This window comes from Taudactylus pleione, unplaced genomic scaffold (assembly GCF_031769625.1).
Source record: "Taudactylus pleione unplaced genomic scaffold, aTauple2 ptg000496l, whole genome shotgun sequence".
In the NCBI taxonomy this organism is placed as follows: Eukaryota; Metazoa; Chordata; class Amphibia; order Anura; family Myobatrachidae; genus Taudactylus; species Taudactylus pleione.
In genome coordinates this window covers 2,378,980-2,389,282 of record NW_028284898.1, presented here as the reverse complement: position 1 = coordinate 2,389,282, position 10,303 = coordinate 2,378,980, and positions in this window count along the sequence as shown.

The window sequence follows — 10,303 nt, the reverse complement described above, 5'->3', positions numbered from 1 at the left end:
CTGAATACACAAACTCATACTGTGAGTGTTTGCTCCGCATACAGATACAGTGTGTCTGTGGCAATTGAAGTATAACACAGACACTGATATGCTCAGAGGGAGTGTTCTGAATGTAGATTTAGAAACAATTGTCAGACGTTTAGCTATCGTTAGCAATTGTAGGCCTTCTGTCCAATGCTGATGTGGTTAAGAAGAACTAACAATTGTATTCTGAATAAGCATAGGAAAGCCTTTTGTTAAAGTTATCAGACTTCTTGCCAAGGCTTGCTCCACCTGTGAACAGGACAATCTCCATTGTCTGTAATTTTTTAGTTCAGACAGAAGTAATATTAATAATAACCAGTTACTGTTTAAAGATATATATATATATATATAAATATATTAATATATATATATGTATATACACACTTAAACGATGGCATGTGTATCCACAATGCGTGCACACATATATACAGTTGCTATTTTAAATAGAAACACACACAGCGCATGTTTTGCGCTGTACACAACCCCTGCATACAGCGCACCTTTTACGCTGCATGTAGACGCACAACGTATACTTACATATAATCAGACATATACACGCACTCATAAAAGGTTCCTGCACATTATGGTTTATATTAAAGTTATTAATTATGATGTAAAATGTATGTATTTGATATTAATGGTATAGAATATCGTAGACATGGCATGTTTGGTACTATACTGATACCCTTTTTATTTCCAGATATCCAAATCTATCAGCGAGGGAATCGCATCTTGCGTTCGATGATTATGGAATATAGGAAATTATTGGTTATAATGTACTTTGTATGTAGTGTCTATTGATTAGTTAAAAGTTAAAACACACACAAAGAGCCGTTGGAGGGCTGAACTACCACTGTACAAACTGACCTATGAACTGCATCGTACCAGAATGACAAGAATCAAGAACCAATAAAATCACGTATGATTGTCTCTATTGTTGGTGTAACACTCTGGAAGGTATATAGATTTGTGCTTTTGGGTCTAGATCTCAGTCATACCCATTTGATGACCACAGACATCATGATTGATGACTGGGACCTGGATCCGGGGTGCATGCGTATGTATTGGCTGTACCTTATGTATTTAATTGTCTTTGCGCTATTTGTTGTAGATCAAAGCGCATTATACTTTTTCCCTGAAATAATATAACTGTTTTGGAACCACAATGAAAGTCTGGAAAGCAATTATTCTCTTTAACGAGTTAGGGGTATTCATAGATGGGGGCTCATAGTTAGGAGGCCAAGCTACCGCGAGGCCGCACGATAGCGACCGGATCTCGCTTTCACAACAAAGGGTGGAATAAGGGGCCAGATGCAGGGAAGAACACACTGTGTTCGTAACCTGCACCATTCAGTGTTGTGAAACCGATATCCGCTATTGTGTGTTTTCAAGGAGCGCTGGCTAGAACCTGGGGCAGGGGAGAAAAGTTTGTTTCTTTCATTGTCTGTCCCGACGCTAAAGTACGATTTGCATAATAGCATATACGTATTTCCTGTATCGCTGCCACATGTTTTCAAACAATCATTCTGATAGTATTTGTCATATTGATAGCGATTACATTGTTTAAAACCTCTGTATTATAATGCCATACTAGTGAAAAGGTTTATTTTTTTTCTGCGCAGAAAAGTTGTATGTAATTGAAACGTGTGATTGTAAAGTGGAGGCTACTGTCTGTTAAGCCTAAGTGTAAAGTGGAGGCTACTGTCTGTTAAGCGTAGGTTGAAACTCAGTAGGTGCCTGACAGGGCCGTACAAACTACTGAGCCAGTGTACAGAGCAGGTACATTGTGGTTATCGAGAAACTAAGGGGTTTCTCGGTCCGACACCCATTAATCGCAAAGTCCGTTGACCAGTTAGGTTCTTTGGGCGATGCGATCGGACCGCATGGTTATATAAACTGTGATTGTGAAGTGGGTTGTTGTGGGAGTGAAACTGCTGGCAAGGTTAGGAGTTATTGGAACTCCTAGATGCTACCAGCTGGGAGTAAACTCAAAGTAGGAAGCGAATGGTGAAGCTTGAGATAAATTCACCACAAGTAAAATAATCAGCTAGGCGGTTATTTTGCTCCTCATTTATGCACACTGACCATTTCGCTTATCGGGAAGGTGGTGCATAACGGGAAGAAGCGAGCGTCTGAAGCTTGGGTTGAATTCGCCGCAGGTAGAATAATTTACATAGGTGGTTATTCTGCTCCTCATTGTGCAAGCTGACTGAAATGCTCTGCGGGTCGGCTGTGCATAACGGGATGGAGTACGTGAACGTAGCTCACTGACAATCATTCACCAATCGGAATTCTCTAGAAATTGCTAAGTGTTTTCTCAGTTGGGTGCCAAGCAATCTCTGGTAATGGTCGATGATGTGCTGCTGGTGGAAGGACCGACTGGGTCGGCCAGGTATATCATGTTTAAAAAGTATGGTGCGTACGCTACGGCGTACTGTGACATATGGGTCAAAATGACCAAGGAGTGTGTGAAACCTTTTCCTAAGATTGGCAGCTTTGATATGGAGGTGTTGAATAATGTTAGGGATGGTATCTGTATGGTAAAATCCCAAAAGAAACGTGTAAGGTATAATGACTGTTTGAAACTATGGCAGCATGAGGGGAACACGTGGTTAAGTGGCGTGCTCGCGCCGCTAAATAGTGTCACGAGCACGACGCAAAAGAGCGTGCATGCAACACGAGACAGAGTTGCGCATGCACCACAGGGGAGAGCACCCGAGATGCTAGTTAGCATCGGGTGCGCGCCACAAGGGAGCATGTACGCACGGCAAAGTAGCATTGCTGAAGGCGTCAGGTACAGCCAATACCAATAATAATAATAATTAAAGAAAATCGGAATAAGTAACTTATACCCTGATTTAAGTCACCTACAGGAAAATGAAATTATAGATGATGATGAATCCACCTTAAATTCAGCCATTGCCCAAGCTGTTAATTTGCAACCAGCAGGGGCAGCAGTTGAAACCGGTGAGAGTAGTGGAGAGCGTGGCAGGAGGGGGAACATTATTAGCACTGAAAGAGTAAGTCCAGCAATAAAAAAAAATAAAAAAAATAATGTGTTTTAAATCACCTCTAGGACATTGCACCTCTAAGGCAATGTAATAAGTGTGTGTAAGCCTTAAGTCATTGTGCATTTTGGTAAAATCAAGTGTCCTTGTTTACAGTAAACATTGAGATTAAGTACACTAACCCCTGCAGTATATCTGCAGTGAAACTATACAGGGCATGTTTTTAAAACAATGGAGAATTCATAATTAATCACAGCAAACCCAAATATGAAGGTTGTCTATGTATAAGTTTGTACATGCTGCATATGAGAATTTTCTGTCTGGAGTTTTGTATGTATGATTTGAAGGTTTGCTGAATATGTGTTGTACTTCATGTTTGAATCATACTAAACTATTGTTGCTTCTTCTCTCACACACAGGACACAAGGTAGCAAAGGACAAATCACAGCCATGTCAGACTAAGGTTAAATACTTTGGACACTGTCTAACCCAGGGGCTAAGACACTTGACAACTGACAGAATCCAGGCCATACAGACCATGACATTGCCGCAGAACCAGCAACACATCCGTACCTTCTATTATACGGAAGCTGATGGCTGCGCACACAAAAACATGGTGACGCTAGCTGACCTGTAGCATACTAGAGTGCCCAATTGGACACTGTGGCAAGATCACTCCCAACGTGTTTAAAAAGTGTAGCAGCAACCGCTCTACTGGTTGATAAGAGTGAGGACGTAATATTAGGTCATGATATGATTGTTTATACACCACATGCTGTGTCTGCATTGCTGAATTCTGCCCAAACTCGACATGTTTCCTCAGCTAGGTTCATGAAATGGGAACTAGCTCTAATGGCACCCGCAAATATTTACCATATGTGCCTAGAGATGCACAAAGGGTGGAGAGAGGTGAGTTGCTGATTGAAGGTGAGTTTTGCAGGTATTCTGACACACAAGATTGTATGGAGTATTTAAATCAGACCTTTACTGCTAGGCCAGACATACGTGATACACCACTAAAAAATGCAGATTTTACGTTTTACACAGATGGGAGTTGTCATAGACAAACTGACACAGGAGAATTATTCACAGGTTATGCCGTTGTAAATGATCATGATGTTGTAGAAGCCGATCCACTTGGTTCACCTCACTCAGCACAAGTGACTGAACTGGTGGCACTAAAGAGAGCGTGTGAACTGGTGGAAGGTAAGTCAGCTAACATCTACACTGACTCCATGTACACCTTCAGGGTAGTACATGATTTTGGGGCTCTATGGCATCTTTGAAATTTTATGACGGCAGCAGGTACACCAGACGCACACTCACACCACATAAAGGACTGTAACAGCAATTCAGCTACCAAAAGAAGTAGCCATCATTAAGTGTAAAGCCCACATGTGCGAGGAAAACCCAGTGTCACTGGGCAATAACAGGGCAGACGAAGCTGCCAAATGGGCAGCAGGTTTAAGAGTGAACATGCCAATTAATCAAATAATGGTTTTCAGGCAATTGACACGCAGAAGTTAATTGAGATACAAAATTTGTGTTCCATTCAGGAAAAGGCAGTCTGGAGATCAAAGGGATGTGGACAGGAGTCCTCTGGACTCTGTAGAGATGGACAAGGTAAGCCGCTGGCACCCAAGGCATACTACTCAAGCTTGGCTGAGGCAGCGCACGGTCTGACTCACCTGGGAAAGCAAGGTATGTGCAAATTGGTCAGGGCGTATTGGTGTGCACCAGGTTTCTCTTCCCAAGCAGAAAAGAGGGCAATGTGCTGCTTGACATGCTTGAGGAAGAACGTTGGAAAAACGATACCAACTGAGCCATCTTGCATCCCTCCGACAGATGGACCTTTTCAGGTAATACAAATTGATTTCATCCAATTACCACCCTGCAGGAATCTCAAGTATGTATTAGTTTATACTGCTGTGTTTACTGCTAAAAACATTGTTCAGGAATTTGTATGCAGGTACGGTATCCCTAGAATCATAGAAAGTGATAGGGGTACTCATTTCACAGGTGATGTCTTCCAGTACATGTGTAAGTTAATGGGTATTAATAGTAGACTTCGCACCCCCTGTTGACCGCAAGCCAGTGCCAAGGTGGAGAGGGTAAACGCTACTATTAAGAATAAACTAAGTAAGATCATGGTAAGATCATGGCAGAAACTGGACTGGGATGGCCAGAAGCCTTACCGCTAGTCCTTCATAGCATCAGGACAACTCCTAGGCCCCCTCTTAATCTGTCCCCCTTTGAAATACTGTTTGGTAGACAACCTAATTTGCTTGTAAGCCTACAGGAAGACTTGAAGAGTAACATTGAGGTTACTGCGAAGTATCTTATAACAATGAGTAAACAGTTGAAACAGCAGCAGCAGAAACTGAAATTGTTGTCACCTGATATGCCAGAAACAAACTGTCATGATGTCAAACCTGGAGAATTTGTTATGATCAGAAATTTCTTACGTTCAGGTTGTCTGACAGATCGGTGGGAAGGTCCGTATTAAGTGTTGCTGATGAGTACAACATCCTTGAAAGTGGCAGAGAGAGATACCTGGGTCCATTCCACTCACTGCAGAAAGGTCAACCAACCGGTGGAGACACAAGGCAGAGTCGAGGCAGATAACGCAGACCTGTCAATCGCGAGCTTGTTCCGGGAGAGTTAAAGACTGCAGTGAGATAACCTGAGCTAGGGAAACTTGCAGCCCACTATTCCAACAATGGAGTAGCGGGCTAGGTTTGCATTCTTATTTTTTTCCAGAGTTCTCATGATCCTTGTTTGGTTCGGGATGTCCTGTTTCTGTAACGGTGGGCAGATGATGGAGGGAGAGGTCGATGGTGATATTGATGGAGTGGAGTCGGGAAGAGGAGTGCTAAACCAATTCGGGGGAGTATCTGACCAAACTCAGTACAGTAATTGCTCAGAGATCTGTTATTTTGGAAACTCGGAGGCAGTGTGAAGGGTTATCATCTGAGGAATATTGTATTTGTGAGTTTTGTGGGTCCCTAGCTGATGAGAGATGCATCCAACGGTGTCAGCCTAAGTATAACCCATATTGGGATGGGTATCCTTTAGAGGATTATCATACCATGGTGGGCAAAGTTTTAAACCAAACTGACTGTTGGGTGTGCTCTCATGTGCTTCAGGGACAGCATAATGTAGGGTTAGTGCCATTTCCATTGAATGTCTCTGAGGTTTTAGAATTGCAAAAAGGACACTGGATGGAAAATTTATTATGTCCAAACTACCCCATTTTAAACTCCACCAGTACCAAGTAGATAGACCACTTCTATGTTTGAACATCATCAACTCCAACAAACCAGGAAGTTGGGAGGTTACTGGGAATACAGAAAAAAAGAGATTTGCCCCCAGCACACTGCAGCAAAAACAATACTTAAATCCTACATGATAATAGAGATTTAGAGGTATTAGTTACGTACATTTGCAAATATATGAATAAGCGCCAGGCCAATCGTCAAGGCTCCTCTATACTGGCGTCCCTAACATTAAGGGGCTCACGTCCGAGAAGCAAGGCACCCCAAAAAAATTCCAGCCAAGGGCCATCCCCAGGGCATCACACGAAAAAGGGAAAAAGGTGATAGTGAAGTATAAAGAAAAGATGTGTAAAGATAAATCAATAAGTGTTAATGAAATGATAAAGAATTAAAATTACAAATAATGTACAAACAAATAGAGAAGTGATAAAAGTATTCTATGTGAATTAAGTGGTGATGCCATGATAAAGGTCCAGTCAGAACCCCCCCTGGGGCCCCACTCCCAAACGCTCACCCCAAAATAATTATTGCTACATAATGGTAGCACCCACTCTGGGTCATATAATTACAATTGATGTACTGCATGATAATAGTACATATATAAGCTGAGAGCTAACTTACCTTGGAGGTACCCCAAAAAACCTCCACATGGCACTATAAGGATCAGCACCTCCTCCTAATACTGACTGCCTTCATGCCTCTCCAAATTTGCAAAAAAAATGGTAGTTGCTCAGATCAGCTTAATTGCATAACACAGGTGCTTGTAAAGTAGATAGACCACTTCTATGTTTGAACATCATCAACTCCAACAAACCAGGAAGTTGGGAGGTTACTGGGAATAACCAGACGATGACCTTCTCACTAAGAGCTGATAATGAACCTATCAATTTGGAACTTTTACGCTCCATTATACTAGGTGGGAGACACTTCCGGTATAGATATACACTTAGTTCCACCAAGGTAATGGTTGACAGAGTACCAGAAGGGTACTGTGCAGTTATTGTACAACCTAAAACATGTATTAGATGGGAAAATCTGGGGTAGGATTATTTGTTAGAGAATTATGTCCGATGATAATGATGCATTCTATTCCTTATGTACTCCCAGATAATGTGTATTTTATATGTGGAAGGAAAGTGTATAAGTGGCTCTCTCCGAGTTCTGAAGGTTTATGTTATCTGGGAAGAATACTTTCAGAGGTTATGACCCTTACACATGGTGAAATGCTTGGTATCCATAAAGACACACCATCTCCATATCTTCATATGCATTATGAACACCGTGACAAAAGAAATGATACCTGGTGACATACTGTACATGCAGCTACATAGTTGATTAGTGAAACAACTGGTTTCCAAATTTTAGTAGCACTAGATGCCACCAGGATTGTTCGGGGTACTTTAAACTCTAGATACATCCAAGACCTTGCTAAATTAATAGATAATATCGCTGAGAGGTATGATGACACATTCAGGTATACCGATAGAGAGTTACAAGCATATAAGAAAGAACTTGTGCAACATAGGCTAGTGTTAAATAATTTGACAGCTGTCACTGGCGGATACTGTGTGACTCTAGCCACCCAATTTTGTGTCAACTGCTGCACGTATATCACTAATAACACTGGTGACCCCAAGGAGGTGATAGACCAGAAGATGGATGAAATTCTGCAGTTGAAATGGGAATTTCGAAAAGAACCATAATGCTTCACTGGTTGAAGTAGAGGAAAAGGTAGAAGAGTGGTTCACTTGGTTGAACCCTGTGAAATGGTTCTCCAGTCCAGGAGAGTGGGTACAGGAACTGGTTGCTATTGTGGGTAAACTCCTGATCCTTATGCTGATCATCATCTTAGTAATTGGCTTGTGTGTCAGGTGTGTTCCTAATGTATTGAAGTGTGGAAAATGTATAAGGGTGAACAGAGAAACCGAGATGATGGTGGTGAGCAATGATATTATGGATACCAAGATCAAGGAAGAACTGTATTACAATCCTGAATTAGAGTGTACCATCAGATGATGAAATATGAAATTGTGTGGTCAAGCATAGATGTATTATTAGGGTTATTTTTTAAAACATCCTAGATAATGTATTCTAAAGTCCCCAAACTTCCTTTATAGGTTCGATGAGATCCCACATCCCAACAATGATCCCCATAGATCCGCAGATGGCTTATAAGGGTTGTTCTACCTTCTTGAAATGCATTATATAACAGTTCAGTGACCTACTTGTGTCACACCGAGTATAACCATAAATAATCCATTATCATGCATGACTATAACAGGTTGTTTAACCTGTTATAACAGGTTATAACAGGTTACACGTCAGAGTGTGATAGTGAATTGTTTGCTATCAAAGGGTGGACTGTCGAAGTCAGATGGTTGGCTGAGACCTAAATTGTAAAATTAATATCTGAATACACCATGTTTGCGTTGTCTGCACGACACCATCTGGCGTAGTCAGTATAATATCATTGTGCACAGCGCTATTTTAGCGTTGTGTACATCTGCAGTGTTACTGCATACTGTTAAAGTCTTTACATAATAAATGCACACGAATACACACATATATATATATATATATATATATTTAAAGACTTCATATATAAGGACAAACTCCATTGTCTGCCATTTTTTAGTCCAGACAGAAGTCATATTAATAATAACCAGTTACTGTTTAAAGCTATATATATATTAATATATATATATATATGTATATATACACTTAAACAATGGCATGTGTATCCACAATACTTGCACACATATATACAGTTGCTATTTTAAATAGAAACACACACAGTGCATGTTTTGCGCTGCACACAACCCCTGCATACAGCGCACCTTTTATGCTGCATGTAGATGCACAACATATACTTACATTTAATCATATATATACACGCACTCATAAAAGGTTCCTGCACATTATGGTTTATATTAAAGTTATTAATTATGATGTAAAATGTATGTAATTGATATTAATGGTATAGAACATCCTAGACATGGCATGTTTGGTACTATACTGTTATCCTGTTTATTTCCTGATATCCGAATCTATCAGCGAGGGAGTCGCATCTTGCGTTCGATGGTTATGGAATATAGGAAACTCTTGGTTAGAATGTACTTTGTTTGTAGTGTCTATTGATTAGTTAAAACACACACAAAGAGCCGGTGGAGGGCTGAACTACCACTGTACAAACTGAACTTTGAACTGCATCGTACCAGAATGACAAGAATCAAGAACCAATAAAATCACGTATGTTTGTCTCTATTGTTGGTGTAACACTCTGGAAGGTATATAGACTTGTGCTTTTGGGTCTAGATCTCAGTCATACCCATTTGATGACCACAGACATCAGGATTGATGACTGGGACCTGGATCCGGGGCGCGTGCGTATGTATTGGCTGTACCGTATGTATTTAATTGTCTTTGCGCTATTTGTTGTAGATCAAAGCACCGTATACCTTTGCCCTGAAATAATATAACTGTTTTTGTCCTTCGGAACCACAATGAAAGTCTGGAAAGCAATTATTTCTCTTTAAGGAGTTAGGGGTATTCATACCTATAAGTGCGATTGGCATGGAGACAGTTCATAAAAGGAGAAGTTAAAGATATGCTGATATGTAATTAGAATATCCAGTGAGTGCAATACTGAAGCATCTGGCTGTGGGAACGAGCAGTCTGACGACTGCCAATTACACTTGCTGGTGGTGTTTGACATCTCAACTGGATGGGCAAATTCAAATGCCCACCCAGTTGTGATGTAAGCGCTGACATCACAGACACATCGGCAGACTGATTGGTAAGTGTGTTAGATAGGTCGGTGGGTCAGCCAAGTGTGTACCCAGCTTTACTATCATTTTACAGGCTGTGCTGGAAAAATGACAGTTAGGAGCTGATTGGTTGGTACTTTGGGGTCTATATACTAAGCCTTGGATGGAGATAAAGTGAATGGAGATAATGGTCCTCATTCAGACCCGCTCACAAGCACTATGTGCTCGC